The sequence below is a fragment of the Procambarus clarkii genome, chromosome 31 (genome assembly GCF_040958095.1).
Source record: "Procambarus clarkii isolate CNS0578487 chromosome 31, FALCON_Pclarkii_2.0, whole genome shotgun sequence".
In the NCBI taxonomy this organism is placed as follows: Eukaryota; Metazoa; Arthropoda; class Malacostraca; order Decapoda; family Cambaridae; genus Procambarus; species Procambarus clarkii.
In genome coordinates, this window is record NC_091180.1 from 32191203 (window position 1) to 32215402 (window position 24200).

At 45.0% G+C, this 24200-nt stretch overlaps 1 protein-coding gene across 1 annotated transcript in view; it reads right to left on the reverse strand.

The window, feature by feature from the left end:
• The window catches only part of LOC123750637 (mucin-4-like), a 49662-nt gene that overhangs the window by 24869 nt on the left and 593 nt on the right, over window positions 1-24200 (reverse strand). The window lies entirely within an intron of this gene.

A 24200-nucleotide genomic window follows, 5' to 3' on the forward strand; every position in this document is an offset into this window, starting at 1 on the left:
AGGACCTTCCTAAACGAGGACCTTCCTAAACTAGGACCTTCCTAAACTAGGACCTTCCTAAACTAGGACCTTCCTAAACTAGGACCTTCCTAAACTAGGACCTTCCTAAACTAGGACCTTCCTAAACTAGGACCTTCCTAAACGAGGACCTTCCTAAACTAGGACCTTCCTAAACTAGGACCTTCCTAAACTAGGACCTTCCTAAACTAGGACCTTCCTAAACTAGGACCTTTTTAAACTACGACCTTCCTAAACTAGGACCCTCCTAAACTAGGACCTTCCTAAACGAGGACCTTCCTAAACGAGGACCTTCCTAAACGAGGACCTTCCTAAACAATGACCTTCCACGCCAGTGATGATATTTTTTTTTTTTTTTTTTTTTTTTGTAAACATTAATGCTTTCAAGAGTGGAATTTGCACGTGAGTTAAATAAATTGGATAAATTGGATAATAAATGGATAAATTGCTCACTTGGAGAATTTATGCAAAGATTTTGTACTGCTAGAATCCATAGGATAAAGGATTTGGGATGGGACGGGGGAAAGGAAAGGTGGCCAACCACTTGTTGGGACGGTCTCGGGGGATTGAACGCCGACCTGCAGGAAGCGAGACCGTCGCCTCTATACCGTCCAGGCCAAAGTGATTGGGCAGGAGAGATGAGAGATTAACAATTTCGCTTGAAAAATACCTGATCAACCAGACTGTGACGCGCCAAGCTGCATGCGAGCAGCCGCCGCATCTAACAGCCTGGTTGACCAGACCACCAATCCGGGAGATCTGGTTTGGAGTCCGGGCCGCGGGGACATTGATCCCCGGAATCATCGACAGTTATTCCACAGATATAACTAACTCTAAAAGCTATTAAGAAAAAAAATTATCCATAGAATAAGTCAAAATTTTCTAATTACAGAATGCTTAATGGACTGAAAATTGGTCCATTAGCAATGGAAAACAGGGCCCAGAATCACGAAGCAGTTACGCAAGCACTTACGAACGTGTACATCTTTCCTCAATCTTTGACGGCTTTGGTTACATTTATTAAACATTTAAGCCTCCTGGTGCTTCGGAGCTCATTAACTGTTTAATAATTGTAAACAAAGCTGCCAAAGATTGAGAAAAGATGGACAGGTTCGTAAGTGCTTGCGTAACTGCTTCGTGAATCTGGTCCCAGGTTCGTAAGTGCTTGCATTCCTGCTTCGTGAATCTGGCTCCAGGAAGATACAGACTAAATATAACAATGATGAAGAAATCAAATTAATCCACAGAGAAAATGCAATAACGTCATATATCAATGATAAAATTCCTCCCAGGAGCCGTGATGACGACTCGAAGCTATGCGACTGGGCAATCCCAGACACACTACGCTCCATAGACCACTATAGGCCCGATTTGCCTAATAGGTAGAGTGTAATAATAGGTAGTTTATTTAAAAATAAAAATCCAATTGTTTTATTTGAATTAATATTCTTTTATTAAGAACATGAATTACTGACTTAGTTATATTAGTTTGCGTTAGATTAAGATAGGTTAGGTTAGGTTAAGTTAGGTCAGGTTAGGTTAGGTTAAGTTAGATCAGGTTAGGTTAGGTTAGGTTAAGATAGTTTAAGTTAGGTCAGGTTAGGTTAGGTTAGGTTAGGTTAAGTTAGGTCAGTTTAGGTTAGGTTAAGTTAGGATATGGTCAGGTTAGGTCAGGTTAAGTTAGGTTAGGTAAGGTTAGGTTAGGTCTTTTTCTACGTTACTTTTAATTCAAATTAAATAAAAATAAAATCATATATAATATAATAGCAAATTTTAAAAAGCTTTTTCACAAGAAAAAAACTGAAAAATATATAACTTCTGGAAAACTCGGCTTATTAGTTAAATCGGACTTTGCACAGCAGCCCCAGTGCAACATAAATAATATATATATATATATATATATATATATATATATATATATATATATATATATATATATATATATATATATATATATATGTCGTACCTAATAGCCAGAACGCACTTCTCAGCCTACTATGCAAGGCCCGATTTGCCTAATAAGCCAAGTTTTCCTGAATTAATATATTTTCTCTAATTTTTTTCTTATGAAATGATAAAGCTACCCATTTCATTATGTATGAGGTGAATTTTTTTTTATTGGAGTTAAAATTAACGTAGATATATGACCGAACCTAACCAACCCTACCTAACCTAACCTAACCTATCTTTATAGGTTAGGTTAGGTTAGGTAGCCGAAAAAGTTAGGTTAGGTTAGGTTAGGTAGGTTAGGTAGTTTAAAAACAATTATTTCGTGAAAACTTGGCTTATTAGGCAAATCGGGCCTTGCATACTAGGCAGAGAAGTGCGTTCTGGCTACTAGGTACGACATATATATATATATATATATATATATATATATATATATATATATATATATATATATATATATATATATATATATATATATATATATATATATATATACCCCTATATATATATATATATATATGTATATATATATATATATATATATATATATATATATATATATATATATATATATATATATATATATATTAGTATATTTTGGTAGCAGTCTTTCCTGTAGACATATATTATTAAATATGACTGAAAAAGTAAGATTAATAATTCTAACACGAATTTTCTCAATCTTTCGTACATTTCTTTTCACTGTTGGTGGTAATTCAAAAATCAATTCTCCAAAATTCCTGATTCCTGAAAGGAAATTTCAAAATTCCTGAAAAGAAGTTCCTGTAAAATAGTCTAATAGGGGGTATAGGTGTTGTGTTAGTTGTCTCTTCAGAGATTGCATGGCGTTTCACTTTCCTTCTTATGATGTCTTCGACGAAACCATTGAAGAAGCCGTTGTTGACTAGGACCTGCCTTACCCTGCAGAGTTCTTCGTCGACTTGCTTCCATCCTGAGCTGTGGCTGAGAGCACGGTCGACATATGCGTTAACAACACTCCTCTTGTACCTGTCTGGGCAGTCACTGTTGGCATTTAGGCACATTCCTATGTTCGTTTCCTTAGTGTAGACTGCAGTGTGGAAACCTCCGCTCCTTTCCATGACTGTTATGTCGCATATGTCGACCGTGCTCTCAGCCACAGCTCAGAATGGAAGCAAGTCGACGAAGAACTCTGTAGGGTAAGGCAGGTCCTAGTCAACAACGGCTTCTCCAATGGTTTCGTCGAAGACATCATAAGAAGGAAAGTGAAACGCCATGCAACCTCTGAAGAGACAACTAACACAACACCTATACCCCCTATTAGACTATTTTACAGGAACTTCTTTTCCACAGCTCATAAAACGGAGGAAAGGGTCCTGAAAGATATTGTTAATAGAAACGTTATCCCTACAGACAAAAATCAGAGGATACAACTGACGATTTACTATAAAACCAGAAAAACGGCCAGCCTACTCATGAGAAACTCTCCAGACACAAAGCAGAACGCTTTAAAAGAGACCAACGTCGTCTATGCCTTCAAATGCCCACTTGGGGACTGTAAGTTCCAAAAAACCCAGTATATAGGCAAGACAACAACATCTCTTTCTAGGCGTTTAACGATGCATAAGCAACAGGGCTCCATTAAGGAACATATAATCTCTTCCCACAACCAAACCATCGCCAGAGAAATCCTAGTAAACAACACAGAAATCATCGATAGATACAGCGATAGCAGGCGGCTTGACGTTTGCGAGGCACTACACATCAAGAAGTCAACACCAGCAATCAACAGCCAATTATTGCACAACTATATTCTACCCACCTCAAGACTCCGCTCCAATATAGAAGCATCAAGAAATATGGACCAATAGGCTTTCTACAATCACTTCCATTCAATACCCATGGTTTGTGTTCTGTCTTGTGTTGATGAATTTAATACCCTATTAAAACCACCTCACCCCATCCACCTCACTAAAATGTAGATATAAACAAAATCGGAGATGTGTAAGTTCTATTCAGTTGTGTATGTGTAAACTAAAGTCTTTGAAAATGTAATAAGTTTTATGAAACGCGCTCAAGTGTCGCGTCAGACTAGAAATAAAAATGAATTTTGGAGAACTGATTTTTGAATTACCACCAACAGTGAAAAGAAATGTACGAAAGATTGAGAAAATTCGTGTTAGAATTATTAATCTTACTTTTTCGGTCATATTTAATAATATATATATATATATATATATATATATATATATATATATATATATATATATATATATATATATATATATATATATATATATATGTCGTACCTAGTAGCCAGAACGCACTTCTCAGCCTACTATGCAAGGCCCGATTTGTCTAATAAGCCAAGTTTTCACGAATTAATTATTTTTCGACTACCTAACCTACCTAACCTAACCTAACTTTTTCGGCCACCTAACCTAACCTAACCTGCAAAGATAGGTTAGGTTAGGTTAGATAGGGTTGGTTAGGTTCGGTCATATATCTATGTTAATTTTAACTCCAATAAAAAAAAAACCTCATACATAATGAAATGGGTAGCTTTATCATTTCATAAGAAAAAAAATTGAGAAAATATATTAATTCATAAAAACCTGGCTTATTAGGCAAATCGGGCCTTGCATAGTAGGCTGAGAAGTGCGTTCTGGCTACTAGGTACGACATATATATATATATATATATATATATATATATATATATATATATATATATATATATATATATATATATATATATATATATATATATATATTATTAAATATGACCGAAAAAGTAAGATTAATAATTCTAACACGAATTTTCTCAATCTTTCGTACATTTCTTTTCACTGTTGGTGGTAATTCAAAAATCAATTCTCCAAAATTCATTTTTATTTCTAGTCTGACGCGACACTTGAGCGCGTTTCGTAAAACTTATTACATTTTCAAAGACTTTAGTTTACACATACACAACTGAATAGAACTTACACATCTCCGATTTTGTATATAAATCTATATTTATATATATATATATATATATATATATATATATATATATATATATCTATGTTAATATCTAATTGATGGTATCTGCAATATATATATATATATATATATATATGTCGTACCTAGTAGCCAGAACTCACTTCTCAGCCTACTATTCAAGGCCCGATTTGCCTAATAAGCCAAGTTTTCCTGAATTAATATATTTACTATAATTTTTTTCTTACGAAATGATAAAGCAACCCTTTTCTCTATGTATGAGGTCAATTTTTTTTTATTGGAGTTAAAATTAACGTAGATATATGACCGAACCTAACCAACCCTACCTAACCTAACCTAACCTATATTTATAGGTAAGGTTAGGTTAGGTAGCCAAAAAAAGCTAGGTTAGGTTAGGTTAGGTAGGTTAGGTAGACGAAAAAACATTAATTCATGAAAACTTGGCTTATTAGGCAAATCGGGCCTTGAATAGTAGGCTGAGAAGTGCGTTCTGGCTATTAGGTACGACATATATATATATATATATATATATATATATATATATATATATATATATATATATTGCAGATACCATCTAGATAACATTGCAGATAACATCTAGGTAACATTGCAGATAACATCTAGGTAACATTGCAGATAACATCTAGATAACATTGCAGATAACTTCTAGATAACATTGCAGGATAACTTCTAGATAACATTGTAGATAATTTTTAGATAACATTGCAGATAACTTCTAGATAACATTGCAGATAACTTCTAGGTAACATTGCAGATAACTTCTAGATAACATTGCAGATAACATCTAGATAACATTGCAAATAACTTCTAGATAACATTGCAGATAACATCTAGATAACCGTAAGGTATAACTGCAATGAATAACCACAAGATATAACGGCAAGGAATACCTGCAAGATAACCGCAAGATAACCGCAAGGAATAACCGCAAGGAATAACCGCAAGGTATAACCGCAAGATATAACCGCAAGATATAACCTTTAGATATAACCGCAACGAATAACCGCAAGGAATAACCGCAAGGAATAACCGCAAGGTATAACCGCAAGATATAACCGCAAGATATAACCGCAAGATATAACCTCAAGATATAACCGCAACGAATAACCGCAAGGAATAACCGCAAGGAATAACCGCAAGGAATAACCGCAAGGTATAACCGCAAGATATAACCGCAAGATATAACCTCAAGATATAACCGCAACGAATAACCGCAAGGAATAACCGCAAGGAATAACCGCAAGGTATAACCGCAAGATATAACCGCAAGATATAACCACAAGATATAACTGCAAAGAATAACCGCAAGATATAACCGCAAGATATAACCACAAGGAATAACCGCAAGATATAACCGCAAAGAATAACCGCAAGATATAACCGCAAGATATAACCGCAAGGAATAACCGCAAGATATAACCGCAAGATATAACCTCAAGGAATAACCGCAAGATATAACCGCAAGATATAACCGCAAGGAATAACCGCAAGGAATGACCGCAAGGTATAACCGCAAGGTATAACCGCAAGGAATAACCGCAAGGAATAACCACAAGGTATAACCGCAAGGAATAACCACAAGGTATAACCGCAAGGTATAACCGCAAGATATAACCGCAAGATATAACCGCAAGGAATAACCGCAAGGAATGACCGCAAGGTATAACCGCAAGGTATAACCGCAAGGTATAACCGCAAGATATAACCACAAGGAATAACCGCAAGGAATGACCGCAAGGTATAACCGCAAGGTATAACCACAAGGAATAACCTCAAGGAATAACCGCAAGGAATAACCACAAGGTATAACCGCAAGATATAACCGCAAGGAATAACCGCAAGGAATAACCGCAAGGTATAACCGCAAGATATAACCGCAAGATATAACCGCAAGGAATAACCGCAAGGAATAACCGCAAGGAATAACCGCAAGGAATAACCACAAGGAATAACCGCAAGGAATAACCGCAAGGAATAACCACAAGGAATAACCGCAAGGAATAACCGCAAGATATAACCGCAAGGAATAACCACAAGGAATAACCACAAGGAATAACCGCAAGGAATAACCGCAAGGAATAACCACAAGGAATAACCGCAAGGAATAACCGCAAGGAATAACCGCAAGATATAACCGCAAGTAATAACCGCAAGTAATAACCGCAAGATAAAGTGTAAGCGGCCACATAAACTCATCTCCGCAGTGAGGACCAAAAGTAAAGAGGGCGCTTTCCCTCTTATCTAGAACTACCCTCTTCCTTTTCCCACCTTCTTGTCCTCCCCATCATCCCCTAAACCCCCGCCCCCTCTCGCCCGGTCACCGGTAAATGCGCCCCGGTGTCACTAAGAGGACTGGTGGCCCGTCTGCCACTAGTGTCAAGTGTCACGGGGTGCCAGGCAGGCTGTTGTCCAACTGAGGTTGGCTCCGGTGTCTCATGATGGTATCTTCTCCCAGTTGAGTCCCAGTGATGAGCCAGCGATGGTCAGGCTGGTGGTGGTGATGGTGGTGGTGATGGTGATGGTGATGGTGATGCCTTGGTGATGGTGATGCCTTGGTGATGGTGATGGTGATGCCTTGGTGATGGTGATGCCTTGGTGATGGTGATGGTGATGCCTGGGTGATGGTGGTGCCTTGGTGATGGTGATGCTTTAGTGATGGTAATGCCTTGGTGATGGTGATGCCTTGGTGATGGTGATGGTGATGCCTGGGTGATGGTGGTGCCTTGGTGATGGTGATGCTTTAGTGATGGTAATGCCTTGGTGAGGATAAACTACAAACAGATATTAACAAAGTTTTCGATTGGGCAGCAGAAAATAACATGATGTTTAACGGTGATAAATTCCACATAATCAGATACGGCAAAAATGAGGATCTTAAATATAATACAGGGTACAAAACACAATCAAATCTGCCCATAGTAGGAAAATAGCATGTCAAGGATTTGGGAATAATGATGTCCGACGACCTAACGTAAGGGAGCATAACCAAGCAAATATTGCGTCAGCCAGAAAAATAATAGGTTGGATTACGAGAACTTTCAAGTCCAGAGATCCCATCACAATGGTTGTACTCTTCAAGTCACTTGTGTTGTCCCGTCTTGAGTACTGCTCAGTACTCACTTCCCACTTCAGAGCAGGAGAGATTGCTGAAATAGAGGGAATACAGAGAACATATACGGCACGCATAGACGAGATAAAACACCTAAATTATTGGGATCGTCTCAAAGCTCTCCAAATGTACTCACTAGAAAGGATACGAGAGAGATATCAAATAATATACACATGGAAAATACTAGTTTGACAGGTCCTAAATCTACACAGTAAAATAACAACGTACTGGAGTGAACGATATGGAAGAAAATGCAGAATAGAACCAGTGAAGAGCAGAGGTGCCATAGGCACAATCAGAGAACACTGTATAAACATCAGAGGTCTACGGTTGTTCAACATCCTCCCAGCGAGTATAAGAAATATTGCCAGAACAACCGTGGACATCTTCAAGAGGAACCTAGATAGTTTTCTTCAAGGAGTGCCGGACCAACCGGGCTGTGGTGGGTATGTGGGCCTGCGGGCCGCTCCAAGCAACAGCCTGGTGGACCAAACTCTCACAAGTCAAGCCTGACCTCGGGCCGGGCTTGGGGAGTAGAACTCCCAGAACCCCATCAACCAGATATCAACCAGGGTGATGCCTTGGTGATGGTGATGGTGATGTCTTGGTGATGGTGATGGTGATGCCTTGGTGAGGGTGATGCCTTGGTGATGGTGATGGTGATAGTGATGCCTTGGTGATGGTGATGGTGATGGTGATGGTGATGGTTACCTACCTGGGAGTTAGACAGCTGTTTCGGGCTGCTTCCTGTATACTCACCTAATTGTACTCACCTAATTGTGCTTGCGGGGGTTGAGCTTTGGCTCTTTGGGCCCGCCTCTCAACTGTCAATCTGTGTGTGTGTGTGTGTGTGTGTGTGTGTGTGTGTGTGTGTGTGTGTGTGTGTGTGTGTGTGTGTGTGTGTGTGTGTGTGTACTCACCTAGTTGTACTCACCTAGTTGTGTCTGCAGGATCGAGCATTGACTCTTGGATCCCGCCTTTCGAGCATCGGTTGTTTACAGCAATGACTCCTGTCCCATTTCCCTATCATACCTGGTTTTAAAATTATGAATAGTATTTGCTTCCACAACCTGTTCCTGAAGTGCATTCCATTTCCCCACTACTCTCACGCTAAAAGAAAACTTCCTAACATCTCTGTGACTCATCTGAGTTTCAAGCTTCCATCCATGTCCCCTCGTTCTGTTACTATTCCGTGTGAACATTTCGTCTATGTCCACTCTGTCAATCCCTCTGAGTATTTTATACGTTCCTATCATGTCCCCCCTCTCCCTTCTTCTTTCTAGTGTCGTAAGGCACAGTTCCCTCAGGCGCTCCTCATACCCCATACCTCGTAGCTCTGGGACGAGTCTCGTTGCAAACCTCTGAACCTTTTCCAGTTTCATTATATGCTTCTTCAGTTGGGGACTCCATGATGAGGCGGCATACTCTAAGACTGGCCTCACGTAGGCAGTGTAAAGCGCCCTAAATGCCTCCTTACTTAGGTTTCTGAATGATGTTCTAACTTGTGCCAGTGTAGAGTACGCTGCTGTCGTTATCCTATTTATATGTGCCTCAGGAGATAGATTAGGTGTTACGTCCACCCCCAGGTCTCTTTCACGCGTCGTCACAGGTAGGCTGTTCCCCTTCATTGTGTACTGTCCTTTTGGTCTCCTATCTCCTAGTCCCATTTCCATAACTCTGTGTGTGTATGTGTGTGTGTGTGTGTGTGTACTCACCTAGTTGTACTCACCTAGTTGTGTCTGCAGGATCGAGCATTGACTCTTGGATCCCGCCTTTCGAGCATCGGTTGTTTACAGCAATGACTCCTGTCCCATTTCCCTATCATACCTGGTTTTAAAATTATGAATAGTATTTGCTTCCACAACCTGTTCCTGAAGTGCATTCCATTTCTCCACTACTCTCACGCTAAAAGAAAACTTCCTAACATCTCTGTGACTCATCTGAGTTTCAAGCTTCCATCCATGTCCTCTCGTTCTGTTACTATTCCGTGTGAACATTTCGTCTATGTCCACTCTGTCAATCCCTCTGAGTATCTTATACGTTCCTATCATGTGTGTGTGTGTGTGTGTGTGTGTGTGTGTGTGTGTGTGTGTGTGTGTGTGTGTGTGTGTGTGTGTGTGTGTGTGTGTGTGTGTTAGTGTGTGGAAATAAAATCAGTTGATTGACAGTTGGGAGGCGGGCCCAAAGAGCCAGAACTCAGCCCCCTCACATCTAGGTGAGTACACACTCACCACATGGGTACCGATGAGTTGAGTGTATGAGTAATCTGACGACTCATTAACTCCTCACACTGATCCTAATCTACCCCTTCCAATCCCCTTCAACATCCCTAAAGACCCCTCCTTCCCCCTTTAATCTAATCACGGCTATCTCACCCCTTCTCTCTATCTCTCTCTCTCTCTCTCTCTCTGTCTCTCTCTCTCTCTGTCTCTCTCTCTTTCTCTCTATCACTCTGTCTCTCTCTTTGTCTCTCTCTCTTTGTCTCTCTCTCTCTGTCGTTCTCTGTCTCTCTCTCGGTCTCTTTCTATCTGTCTCTCTCTCTCTGTCTCTCTCTCTGTATCTGACTGTCTCTCTCAATCTCTCTCTGTCTCTCTCTGTCTCTCTCTCTCTCTCTCTCTCTCTCTCTCTCTCTCTCTCTCTCTCTCTCTCTCTCTCTCTCTCTCTCTCTCTCTCTCTCTCTCTCTCTCTCTCTCTTATACTAAGACTAGGGTTCATAAATGCTCTCAAATGACGTACTCGGTGAAACTGCAAGCATGAGCTGTTACCTTACCTAAGCTAAGTTGAAAATCCCACCTAATCCTAGAGGCCCATTTATTTCACGAGCCCATTATATGCATCGGTAGGAATAGCCTCTATTCGTTAACAACCATAGTCCACAATCATATAAGGATTTTGGCGCAAATTATGGAGAGTTGTTTAAGATTCCTGACAGTAGTACATCATTATGAATAAAGTACTGACCCTCTATTTCTTAGACACCAATGATTTGGTTTTAAATCGGATTAAGGCAGCGTCTGGGATGCTCTCAGACGTAGGTTCGAATCCTCGTCACGGCCCTTGTGGATTTGTTCTTTAAATCGGAAAGTGGGTAAATTTCCCCCCCCCCCTTTACATTCCATTATATAATGACGCAAAGTATGCCGATAGTTCTGCTGGCAGAGTTTTACACATAGCCAAGTCTGCATCAGCAGATATCGCAGACTCCCGGAGGAACTTGTAGCTGAGGCTGGGCCTCAAGCAGCGGTGGCATCTAGCTGTCTGCTGACGTTATTGGATGACCCGTAGACGCTCGGGTCTTCCTGCGTGATAAAATGGTGATAGAGGGAGAAACTGGTAACTGTGTTGGGGGGAGGGGGGGTGATGGTGTAGGGGGAAGGGGGGTAGACTGAGGGGGGGTAGGGGCAGGGGGGGAGCGTTGAGGGGTAGGGGCAGAGGGGGAGGGGTAGGGGCAGGGGGGGAGCGTTGAGGGGTAGGGGCAGGGGGGGAGCGTTGAGGGGTAGGGGCAGGGGGAGGGATGAGGGGTAGGGGCAGGGGGGAGCGTTGAGGGGTAGGGGCAGGGGGGGAGCGTTGAGGGGTAGGGGCAGGGGGAGGGATGAGGGGTAGGGGCAGGGGGGGAGCGTTGAGGGGTAGGGGCAGGGGGGGAGCGTTGAGGGGTAGGGGCAGGGGGGGAGCGTTGAGGGGTAGGGGCAGGGGGGGAGCGTTGAGGGGTAGGGGCAGGGGGAGGGATGAGGGGTAGGGGAGAGGGGAGCTAATAGCGACGCCAATAAGCCAATGTGTGTGTGTCAATATAATGAAATATGATCTAATCAGCCGGAGTTATTTGGCCATCACTCCAAGTGGGTGAGTGGCTGCTGTGGTGGTGTGGTGGTGCTGTGGCGGTGCTGTGGTGGTGGTGGTGTTGTGGTGGTGCTGTTTTGGTGGTGCTGCTGTAGTGGTGCTGTGGTGGTGATGATGTGGTGGTGTGGTGGTGGTGCTGTGGTGGTGATGGTGTGGTGGTGCTGTGGTGGTGTTCCTGGTGGTGCTCCTGTGGTGGTGCTACTGTGGTGGTGCTACTGTGGTGGTGCTCCTGGTGGTGTATATTAATGACGTAGGCACTCTGCCACAGACAAATCTCTTTACTAAACTAACACTTACTAAGTCTTTTCCAAATACTTGCCAGTTTACTTTTCAATGAGAAAAAGAGGTTTGTTTCAACTTTGCACGATGATAGACAGTAGAGGGAACTCCGTTATCTATCGTGCGACTGTGAAAGGAACCTATATCTCCCTCAATATATTCAACTTCTATAGTCAAGTTAACACAAAGAAATCACAATAGCGTGATGCATCAAATGAACAAATCCACAAGGGCCGTGACGAAGATTCGAACCTACGTCCACAAGATCCAAGAGAGTCCCTACGTCTTCCGAGAGAGGAATTGTGTAAAATCCTGGTTTGTGTCTCGGAGAAGCTGCAGGATCCAAGTATATTCAGTAGAATTTCTGGTTGCAATTCTTTTACCATGTCGTAGTTCAGTCGATTAAGGCAGCGTCTGGGATCTCTCGGACGTAGATTCGAATCCTCGTCACGGCCCTTGTGGACGTGTTCATTAGTCAGATTAACTTTTGGGTAATGTAAACGTTTCTCCCATAGATTATTATTGAGTATTTTTAAGGTCACAAGATCGAAGCTTTGGGCTGTCGGGGCCAACCTGTCCTCCAACATAGAACGTCGCTTTTCGCTCGTAGGTGTTACCCAAAGGGCAATGATAGGTCATCTAACCCCGTCACTGGCAGGGCTGGTACAGCATCTTGAGGTTATCTTGAGATGATTTCGGGGCTTTTTAGTGTCCCCGCGGCCCGGTCCTCGACCAGGCCTCCACCCCCAGGAAGCAGCCCGTGACAGCTGACTAACACCCAGGTACCTATTTTACTGCTAGGTAACAGGGGCATAGGGTGAAAGAAACTCTACCCATTGTTTCTCGCCGGCACCCGGGATCGAACCCGGGACCACAGGATCACAAGTCCAGTGTGCTGTCCGCTCGGCCGACCGGGTCCCTCCCATACACTGTAATCAGGAATAATGCCTTTCAGAACGCAAGTGAAGAAACACCACGTATTGAAAACTATGCTTCTTCAACGCAAGCGGAGTTAACTGCCATTGTTATGGCGTTAAGATTCCTTGAGCGAGGCACTAACGGTGCAGTGATCTGCACTGATTCTAAAGCAGCGCTGCAAAACCTTACTAAAAATTGGGCAGAAAATCCTGTCCTAGTCGCTGAGATCAAGACAGCTGTGAGAGTACTAACCAACCAGGGAAGAGTCGTCAAGTTCCTGTGGAGCCCCTCCCATGTTGGGGCTCCCCTCCCATGTTGGGGCTCCCCTCCCATGTTGGAATATGTGGGAATGGACGAGCAGATGTGCTGGCTGTTGAAGGCGTTGAAGGAGACCATATTGAATACTTCATACCCAAGACTCTACTACAAACTAGAGGTATTGTCAGGCAACATCACCGTGACAAGGTAACTGAGGAAAGGAGGATAAAAGCACAAACCAGTGAATCTATACGATTGTACAACATGGTTGCAGCTGGCAATCCCAATCATTATGGCCGAAGAGGGGGTGGCCGCGCGAGAGAGAATCAACAATAGCAAGAATCCGTCTTGGATACAAATATCCATGGAGATTCGAGATGGAAACAACAGTTGAGCAGCGAAGTTGCAGAATCTCTGGTGAGAGTGATGGACACCGCCTTGAACACTATCTACGTGAATGTGAACACCTGAGAGACATTAGAAATATGTGTAGAATAATAAACCCCACATTGTTTGAGTTAGGAAAATACTATTTGTCAAATATTGATACTGTTCTTAAAAGATTCCCCCATTTTGCACCCGCAAGATAACGTAAGCTTTTAAGGGTTGACAAATGTTAGTTTTCTTGTTAGATAAGCTGTTCACTTGAGACAGTTAAGCAAGTCCCAGCTGTGTCTGGGTACAAGTGACAGGATGAACAACCCAGCGGGTTTTCTTCCTATTGGGGAGTGTTGTACATCCTGCTATGGCGGTGTGTCCACTCACAGGATGAGTGACGCTGCCCAATATTGTCACTATGGCGGTGTGTCCACTCACAGGATGAGTGGCGCTGCCCAATACTGTCACTATGTAGGTGTGTCCACTCACAGGATGAGTGACGCTGCCCAATATTGTCACTATGGCGGTGTGTCCACTCACAGGATGAGTGGCGCTGCCCAATACTGTCACTATGTAGGTGTGTCCACTCACAGGATGAGTGGCGCTGACCAATACTGTCACTATGGCTGTGTGTTCACTCACAGGATGAGTGACGCTGACCAATACTCTCACTATGGCGGTGTGTCCACTCACAGGATGAGTGACGCTGCCAATACTGTCACTATGGCGGTGTGTCCACTCACAGGATGAGTGGCGCTGACCAATACTGTCACTATGGCGGTGTGTCCACTCACAGGATGAGTGACGCTGCCCAATACTGTCACTATGGCGGTGTGTCCACTCACAAGATGAGTGGCGCTGCCCAATACTGTCACTATGGCGGTGTGTCCACTCACAAGATGAGTGGCGCTGCCCAATATTGTCACTATGGCGGTGTGTCCACTCACAGGATGAGTGGCGCTGACCAATACTGTCACTATGGCGGTGTGTCCACTCACAGGATGAGTGACGCTGCCCAATACTGTCACTATGGCGGTGTGTCCACTCACAGGATGAGTGACGCTGCCAATACTGTCACTATGGCGGTGTGTCCACTCACAAGATGAGTGGCGCTGCCCAATACTGTCACTATGGCGGTGTGTCCACTCACAAGCTGAGTGGCGCTGACCAATACTGTCACTATGGCGGTGTGTCCACTCACAGGATGAGTGGCGCTGCCCAATACTGTCACTATGGCGGTGTGTCCACTCACAAGATGAGTGACGCTGCCAATACTGTCACTATGGCGGTGTGTCCACTCACAGGATGAGTGGCGCTGCCCAATACTGTCACTATGGCGGTGTGTCCACTCACAAGATGAGTGACGCTGCCAATACTGTCACTATGGCGGTGTGTCCACTCACAGGATGAGTGGCGCTGCCCAATACTGTCACTATGGCGGTGTGTCCACTCACAGGATGAGTGGCGCTGACCAATACTGTCACTATGGCGGTGTGTCCACTCACAGGATGAGTGGCGCTGCCCAATACTGTCACTATGGCGGTGTGTCCACTCACAGGATGAGTGGCGCTGACCAATACTGTCACTATGGCGGTGTGTCCACTCACAGGATGAGTGACGCTGCCAATACTGTCACTATGGCGGTGTGTCCACTCACAGGATGAGTGGCGCTGACCAATACTGTCACTATGGCGGTGTGTCCACTCACAGGATGAGTGACGCTGCCCAATACTGTCACTATGGCGGTGTGTCCACTCACAAGATGAGTGGCGCTGCCCAATACTGTCACTATGGCGGTGTGTCCACTCACAGGATGAGTGGCACTGCCCAATAAACTCGTCCCTCGGAGCAAAACCTACACATAATGCCACAAATCGTCGTACTAGAAAATGTTAGCGGTTCGCGAAAGTGACATACTGGCCCGTTTTCTGTATTAGGTCCTCCTTTGGTAGGTTAGGATAAGGGGGCACTTTAGTACGACAGTTTCTTGACGTTGAGAAAGGTTAGGAGGAAGGGCTGTCCCCATCCCTTCCCCCTTCATCCCTCCCCACCCCTTCCCTGGCGGAGCTCATCACCGTACAAGAGGTCAGGGGGTCGAGGTTCCTTGCTGTGAGGACCTCGGGGAAATCTCTTCTTTAACTGGCCGCTCCACTTTTGGTCAAGACCGCATCAGATAGCCTCCGACGAGCGGGAGAACATGTATATCCCGCCAGATGATATATGGCCGCTAAAATAATACGCGTGTGTATCGAGAACAGCGCCAGGCGAACATGATATAACGCCACGGAGCCCTCGGCGTGATGATGTCTTACTTGACCGGCGGGATAATATATATACACAAGTCTCCCCTCTTTCGTCGTCTCGCGGAAACCTGTTTTCAATGATCCTGAGAGTCCTCGAACTTGTCTGTCTCCACGGCTCTCGGGGCAACCGTCAATATACTACGATAGTGACCTGATGTTGGTGGACGTCACTGTCCAACCCGTCGTCCTAATATAACGTCGCATTTGAACGTATACTCTACCTCAAGATAAAAAAAAATCGTCGTACTAGAAAATGCGGCTCGCAAAAGTGACGTACTGTCCCGTTTTCCGTTTCGCGTCCTTCGGTGGGTCAGGATAAGGAGGCCTTAGTACGACAATTTCTTGACGTTGGGAAACCTTAGGAGGACGGGCTGCACTGTCAACAGAGTCATATTTGACGGAACTGACAGATCTGAGGCAAAGGGGCAAGAGGTGATCAAGAGCCAGCAAGAGTGTGGTCGAGGACTCTCAGAAAGTCCACCATAGTCCCACCAGAGGTGGTCAGGGGGTACTATTGAAGAACAAAGACAACCCGCGAAAATGGCAGGGGCCAGATTTACGAAGCAGTTACGCAAGCACTTACGAACCTGAGGCCAGATTCACGAAGCAGTTACGCAAGCACTTACGATCGTGTATATCTTTCCTCAATCTTTGACGCCTTTGGTTACATTTATTAAACAGTTTACAAGCATGAAAACTTACCAATCAACCGTTGTTATTGTTATAAACAGCCTCCTGGTGCTTCGAAGCTCATTAACTGTTTAATAATTGTAAACAAAGCCGCCAAAGATTGAGAAAAGATGTACAGGTTCGTAAGTGCTTGCGTAACTGCTTCACGAATCTGGCCCCTGGGGTTTATAAGTCAGTAGTAGATTGTGAAGGAATCGCTTCAGGAAGGGATACAATCACGATAACCTCCGAGGAAGATGGTGTCCAACCACTTGGAGCTGGACGGTAGAGCGACGGTCTCGCTTCATGTAGGTCGGCGTTCAATCCCCCGAGACCGTCCAATACAAGTGGTTGGGCACCATTCCTTCCCCTTCCCCGTCCCATCCCAAATCCTTACCCTGACCCCTTGGGACCAAAAGAGAACCATTTAACAAAGAAGGACACAGAGCCATGAAACAAAAACAAAACAAAACAGTCTAGGGACACCACAGCTGTGAAGACCATCATCCCACGTCAAAACAATTATGCTACTGGGGAGAAAACCCGTGAAAAAATATTCATTGTTGAGAAATATCAAGGAACTCTAAACTGTCCAGAAAGCAGAAGGGGCCACCGAAGAGGGGGCAGGATAGGAACCTGGATAAGGGAGTTATCCAGCCTGCCCCCCTGGATAATGGAGTACCAGTCTACCCCCTGGATAAGGGAGTTATCCAGCTTGCCCCCTGGATAAGGGAGTTATCCAGCCTGCCTCCTGAATAAGGGAGTTATCCAATCTGCCCCTTGTATAAGTGAGTACCAGCCTACCTCCTGGATAAGGGAGTACCAGGCTGCCCCGCGAATAAGGGAGTTATCCAACCTGCCCCCTGGATAAGTGAGTACCACCCTACTCCCTGGATAAGGAAGTTTTCCAACCAGTCCCCCCTTGGATAAGGGAGTACGAGCCTACCCTCTGGATAAGGAAGTACCAGTCTGCCCCTGGATAAGGCAATTATCCAGCCTGGCCCCTGGATAAGGGAGTTAACCAGCATGCCCCCTGGATAAACAAGTACCAGCCTGCTCGCTGGATAAGGCAGTTATCCAGCCTGCCCCCTGGATAAGGGACTTAACCAGCCTGCCCCCTGGATAAGGGAGTTCCAGCCTGCCCCTTGGATAAGGGAGGTATCCAGCCCGCCCCCTGGATAAGGTAGTTCCAGCCTGCCCTTTGGATAGGGGAGTTCCAGCCTGCACCCTGGATAAGGGAGTTCCAACCTGCCCCCTGGATAAGGGAGTTATCCAACCAGCCCCCCTGGATAAGGGAGTTATCCACCCTGCCCCCCCTGGATAAGGGAGTTCTCCACCCTGCCCCCTGGATATGGGAGCTATCCACCCTGCCCCCCCCTGGATAAGGGAGTTATCCACCCTTCCCCCTGGATAAGGGAGTTATCCACCCTGCCCCCTGGATAAGGGAGTTATCCCCCCCTGCCCCCCCCCCTGAATAAGGGAGTTATCCACCTTGCCCCCTGGATAAGGGAGTTATCCACCCTGCCCCCTGGATAAGGGAGTTATCCAGCCTGCCCCTGGATAAGATAGTTATCCACCCTGCCACCCTGGATAAGGGACTTCCAGCACTTCCCCTTGGATAAGGGGAGTACCAGCCTGCCCCCTGGATAAGAGAGTTATCCAGCCTGCCCCCTGGAAAATGGCGTTATCCAGCCTGCCCCCTGGAAAATGGCGTTATCCAGACCTGCCCCTTGGATAAGGGAGTTGCAGCCTTCCCCTCTGGATAAGAGAGTTACCCAGCCTGCCCTTGGATAAGGGAGAACCAGCCTGCCCCGCTGGATAAGGGAGTTACCCAGCCTACCCCCTGGAAAAGGGAGTTATCCAGCCTATCCCCTGGATAAGAGAGTACCAGCCTGCCCCCTGGATAAGGGAGTTATACAGCCTGCCCCCTGGATAAGGGAGTACCAGCCTGCCCCCTGGATAAGAGAGTTATCCAGCCTGCCCCCTGGAAAATGGCGTTATCCAGACCTGCCCCTTGGATAAGGGAGTTGCAGCCTTCCCCTCTGGATAAGAGAGTTACCCAGCCTGCCCTTGGATAAGGGAGAACCAGCCTGCCCCGCTGGATAAGGGAGTTACCCAGCCTACCCCCTGGAAAAGGGAGTTATCCAACCTACCCCCTGAATAAGGGAGTTATCCAGCCTACCCCTTGAATAAGGGAGTTCCAGCCTGCCCCCTGGATAAGGGAGTTATCCAGCCCACCCCGTGGATAAGGTAGTTCCAGCCTGCCCCTTGGATAAGGGAGTTCCAGCCTGCCCCCTGGATAAGGGAGGTATCCAACCAGCGCTCTGGATATGGGACTTATCCACCCTGCCCCCCTGGATAAGGGAGTTATCCAGCCAGCTCCCTGGATAAGGGAGTTATCCAACCAGCCCCCTGGATAAGGGAGTTATCCACCTGCCCCCCTGAATAAGGGAGTTATCCACCCTGCCCCCCTGTATAATGGAGCTATCCACCCTACCCCCTGGATAAGGGAGTTATCCACCCTTCCCCCTGGATAAGGGAGTTATCCACCCTGCCCCCTGAATAAGGGAGTTATACACCCTGCCCCCCTGGATAAGGGAGTTATCCACCCTGCCCTCCTGGATAAGAGAGTTATCCAGCCTGCCCCTGGATAAGGGAGTTATCCACCCTGCCCCCCTGGATAAGGAACTTCCAGCCTGCCCCCTGGATAAGGGAGTTATCCAGCCTGCCCCTTGGATAAGGGAGTGCCAGCCTGCCCCCTGGATAAGGGAGTTATACAGCCTGCCCCCTGGATAAGGGAGTAGCAGCCTGCCCCTGGATAAGGGAGTACCAGCCTGCCCCCTGGATAAGGGCGTTATCCAGGCCTGTCCCTTGGATAAGGGAGTTGCAGCCTGACCCGCTGGATAAGGGAGTTACCCAGCCTACCCCCTGGATAAGGGAGTTATCCAACCTACCCCCTGGATAACGGAGTTATCCAGCCTACCCCTTGAATAAGGGAGTTCCAGCCTGCCCCGTGGATAAGGGAGTTATCCAGCCCGCCCCTGGATAAACTAGTTCCAGCATGCCTCTTGGATAAAGTATTTCCAGCCTGCCCCCTGGATAAGGGACTTATCCACTCTGCCCCCCTGGATAAGGGAGTTATCCAGCCTGCCCCCTAGATAAGGGAGTTATCCAACCAGCCCCCTGGATAAGGGAGTTATCCACCCTGCCCCCTGGATAAGGGAGTTATCCACCCTGCCCCCCTAGATAAGGGAGTTATCCACCTTGCCCCCCTGAATAAGGGAGTTATCCACCCTGCCCCCTGGATAAGGGAGTTATCCAGCCTGCCCCCCCTGGATAAGGGAGTTATCCACCCTGCCCCCCTGAATAAGGGAGTTATCCACCCTGCCCCCTGGATAAGGGAGTTATCCACCCTGCCCCCCTGGATAAGGGAGTTATCCACCCTGCCGCCCTGAAAAAGGGAGTTAGCCACCCTGCCCCCCTGGATAATGGAGTTATCCACCCTGCCCCCTGGATAAGGGAGTTATCCACCCTGCCCCCCCCCCTGAATAAGGGACTTCCAGCCTGCCCCCTGGATAAGAGAGTTATCCAGCCTGCCTCCTGGATAATGGAGTGCCAGCCTGCCCCCTGGATAAGAGAGTTATACAGCCTACCCCCTGGATAAGGGCGGTATCCAGGTCTGCCCCTTGGATAAGGGAGTTGCAGCCTATCCCGCTGGATAAGGGAGTTACCCAGCCTGCCCCTGGATAAGGGAGTACCAGCCTGCCCCACTGGATAAGGGGGTTACCCAGCCAACCCCCTGGATACGGGAGTTATCCAACCTACCCCCTGGATAAGGGAGTTATCCAGCCTACCCCTTGAATAAGGGAGTTCCAGCCTGCCCCTGGATAAGGGAGTTATCCAGCCTGGCCCCTGGATAAGGGAGTGCCAGCCTGCCCCCTGGATAAGGAGAATTATCCAGACTGCCTCTTGGATAAGGGGAGTTATCCATCCTGCCCCCCTCCCCGGGATAAGGGAGTTCTCCACCCTGCCCCCTGTTTAAGGGAGTTATCCAGCTTACCCCTTGGATAAGGGTGTTATCCAGCCTGCCCCCTGGATAAGGGAGTTATCCAGCCTTCCCCCTGGATAAGGGTGTTATCCAGCCTGCCCCTTGGATAAGGGCGTTATCCAGCCTTCCCCCTGGATAAGGGAGTTATCCAGCCTGCCCATGGATAAGGGAGTTATCCAGCCTGCCCATGGATAAGGGAGTTATCCAGCCTGCCCATGGATAAGGGAGTTATCCAGCCTGCCCATGGATAAGGGAGTTATCCAGCCTGCCCCCTGAATGAAGGAGTTATTGAGCCTGCCCATGGATAAGGGAGTTATCCCAGCCTACCCCCTGGATAAGGGAGTACCAACCTGCCCCCTGGATAATGGAGTACCAGCCTGCCCCATGGATTAGGGAGTTATCCAAGCCTGCCCCCTGGATAATGGCGTACCAGCCTGCCTCCCTCGATAATGGAGTACCAGCCTGCCCCATGGATAAGGGAGTTATCCAAACCTATCCCCGTGGAAGACTGTCCACCACAGAGCCACAGTGGACCCCGTTCCTCCCGCCAATAAAGAGACGAGACAGTCTTCCAACGAGTATAATAAAGATTCCTGATACGATTATTAGCCGTCAGAGGCGCGATAATATCAATAATGAAGGGCAGTTGAAGCCCTCTGCGGCCCGCGCTCATCACCTAGCGATAATAGCAAGCCCGAGCCTGCCACATCGCTCCAAATGTGCGGGTATTAATCGTTCTTATCGCCACCCAAATATGACAGGTTCAGAATGAAGGAATTGAAGTTAGGGAGGGTGGGAGGGAGAGAGGGAGGGAGACTGAGAATGCCTAGTACAGGTTTTATATATATATATATATATATATATATATATATATATATATATATATATATATATATATATATATATATATATATCCCCTGGTTTCCTAGTCCTCCCCACCATTACTCCTCCCCCATCCCTGTGTCCTCCCTATCATCCCCCACTCCACCGTCCCCTCGTCCCCACCATCCCCAACTCCCCTGTCCTCTCGTCTTCCCCACCATTCCCCACTCCTTCGTATGCTGCATTCCCAAATAATCTGATGTTCCCATCAGAAAATAGGGAACATGAAATGATCTGATGTTCCCATCACTGAAATATAAGAAAAACAATTAAAAAACGGAATGAAAATGATGAAGAAATAAAGAAGAAATAAAAAAATCAACTATACTCATGAAATGAACGGTATAGTAAACAACAAAGCTCAATTCCAACGAAGTGTCTCAAAAACATTAAATCAAAATGAAAATAATTCAAATTCTATGAAAATTCAATTCATCATTGAAATTGGAAACATTGAAATCTAATCGTAACATATTTAGTAAAGCATCAGTTGTTCTTACGTGCAACAGATGGCGCTGTTTTTCAATAATGCATGTTTTTACTGTCACAGGTGTGGCATCTATACTTATACTCACGAAATGAAAGGTATGGTAAACAATACAGCTAAACTCCAACGCAATATCACACAAAATAATTAAATAAAAATGAAAATAAATCGAAATATATGAAAATTTAATTTGTCAATGCAATCGGAAAGATTGAAATGGAATCGTAACATATTTACTATAGTGTGTATGACTGACGTGCAACAGATGGCGCTGTTTCTTAAAAAAAGAAGAATGTTTTTACCGTTTACAAATGTGGCATCTATATTTATACTTACAAAATGAACGGTGTGGTAAACAACACAGCTCAATTCCAACACAATGTCACACAAAATAATTAAATAAAAATTAAAATAAATCGAAATCTATGCAAATTCCATTTATTAATGCAATCAGAAACATTGAAGTGGAAATCATAACATATTTAGTATAACGTGCGTGTCTTGCTATTACGTTCAACAGATGGCGTTGTTTTTTCTTTAAATTATGTTTTTACCTCTCAGAGGTGTAGCATCTATATAGTAGGCATATAAAAACACGCGCATATTCGAATGGAACGTTGTGTCAGAATTTCAAAGCAATCGGTGAAGAACTTTGGGAGATAATTAGCGTGTGTTGCCCTTACGTCCAACAGATGGCGCTATTTATAGAAAAAAAAACATGTTTTTTTTCCCTTCACAGGTGAGGCATATATATAGTAAGTATATAAAAACATATGCCTATTCAAATGCAACGTTGTACAAAATGCATATGCCTTGAGGAAATATTTTTAAAGAAATACAATCTATGCACATGGCAATTTGTAAATACAAAAGTAAATATATCCTAGCATATATGCTATTTCATGTAGCTTTCAATAAGTCCAGTTGTAATTAATTTATTGTGTCTGGTCAAGCTATTGTGTCTGGGGATAGTTGCAATTATTCAACTTGTTACAAAAAAAAATTATGTGCTTCTCTTCAAGCCCTTAAAACCGATCATGCAAAATAGATTTGTAGAAGCTTGAAAATCATTCTAAATGATTCATTGATTTTGATTTTTCACTGAAAATTATTTTCTATTTTAGAAAATGATTCTAAAATAGACAACATTACATATAGGGGTTCTCCATCATGATGACACAGACAAGGTAGCTAAAACTGCATGTGATAAGACTGGAATTTAGCTAGACATTGGGCCAGATTCACGAGCAGTTACGCAAGTACTTACGAACGTGTGCATCTTTCTTCAATCTTTAACGGCTTTGGTTAAATCTATTAAACAGTTTACAAGCATGAAACCTTCCCAATCAACTGGTGTTATTGTTATAAACAGCCTCCTTGTGTTTCGGAGCTCATTAAACGTTTAATAATTGTAAACAAAGCCGCCAAAGTTTGAGAAAAGATGTACAGGTTCTTAAGTGCTTGAGTAACTGCTTCGTGAATCTGGCCCCTGGGCATTCTAATCTTTGCTGTAAAAGCCGCAATATTTCAGGGAATTAGGGAAGACAGAAGAGCAGTTACTGACCACCCAAAGGCCAGAAAGTACGAGTATAAAGAGCTATGGCATGTATACAACCGAGAATTATATGTACGGGCAGCAAAAAACATCCACTAGACAGTGTGACATTGTAATTGCCATAATTAGGCTGCGATATCGATATCTATGGCAGGTGGCTGCAAGTATAACATCTCTCAATGGTGAACATTCCAATTGTAAACTATGTAAACAAGAATTGGGACAGGGTGGTAGACGAATGGAACAAGCGAAGTGAGGAGGTGGTGAAAACCGTCAGTAGTTTCACAGACAAAGAGCATTGGGAAGACGGGACACCACGAGCGTGGCTCTCATTCTGTAACTACACTTAGGTAATCACACTCTCCAACACTATATCTGTGATTGCTCCCGTTATCAATGGTTTCTGGCCAAATGGTATGTGGTACTTTTGAGCTCTGTAATTACTTCATACACTCACGAATATCAGAAGTTATTCTTGTGTTCTACCCAGAGTTAACAATTATTCTC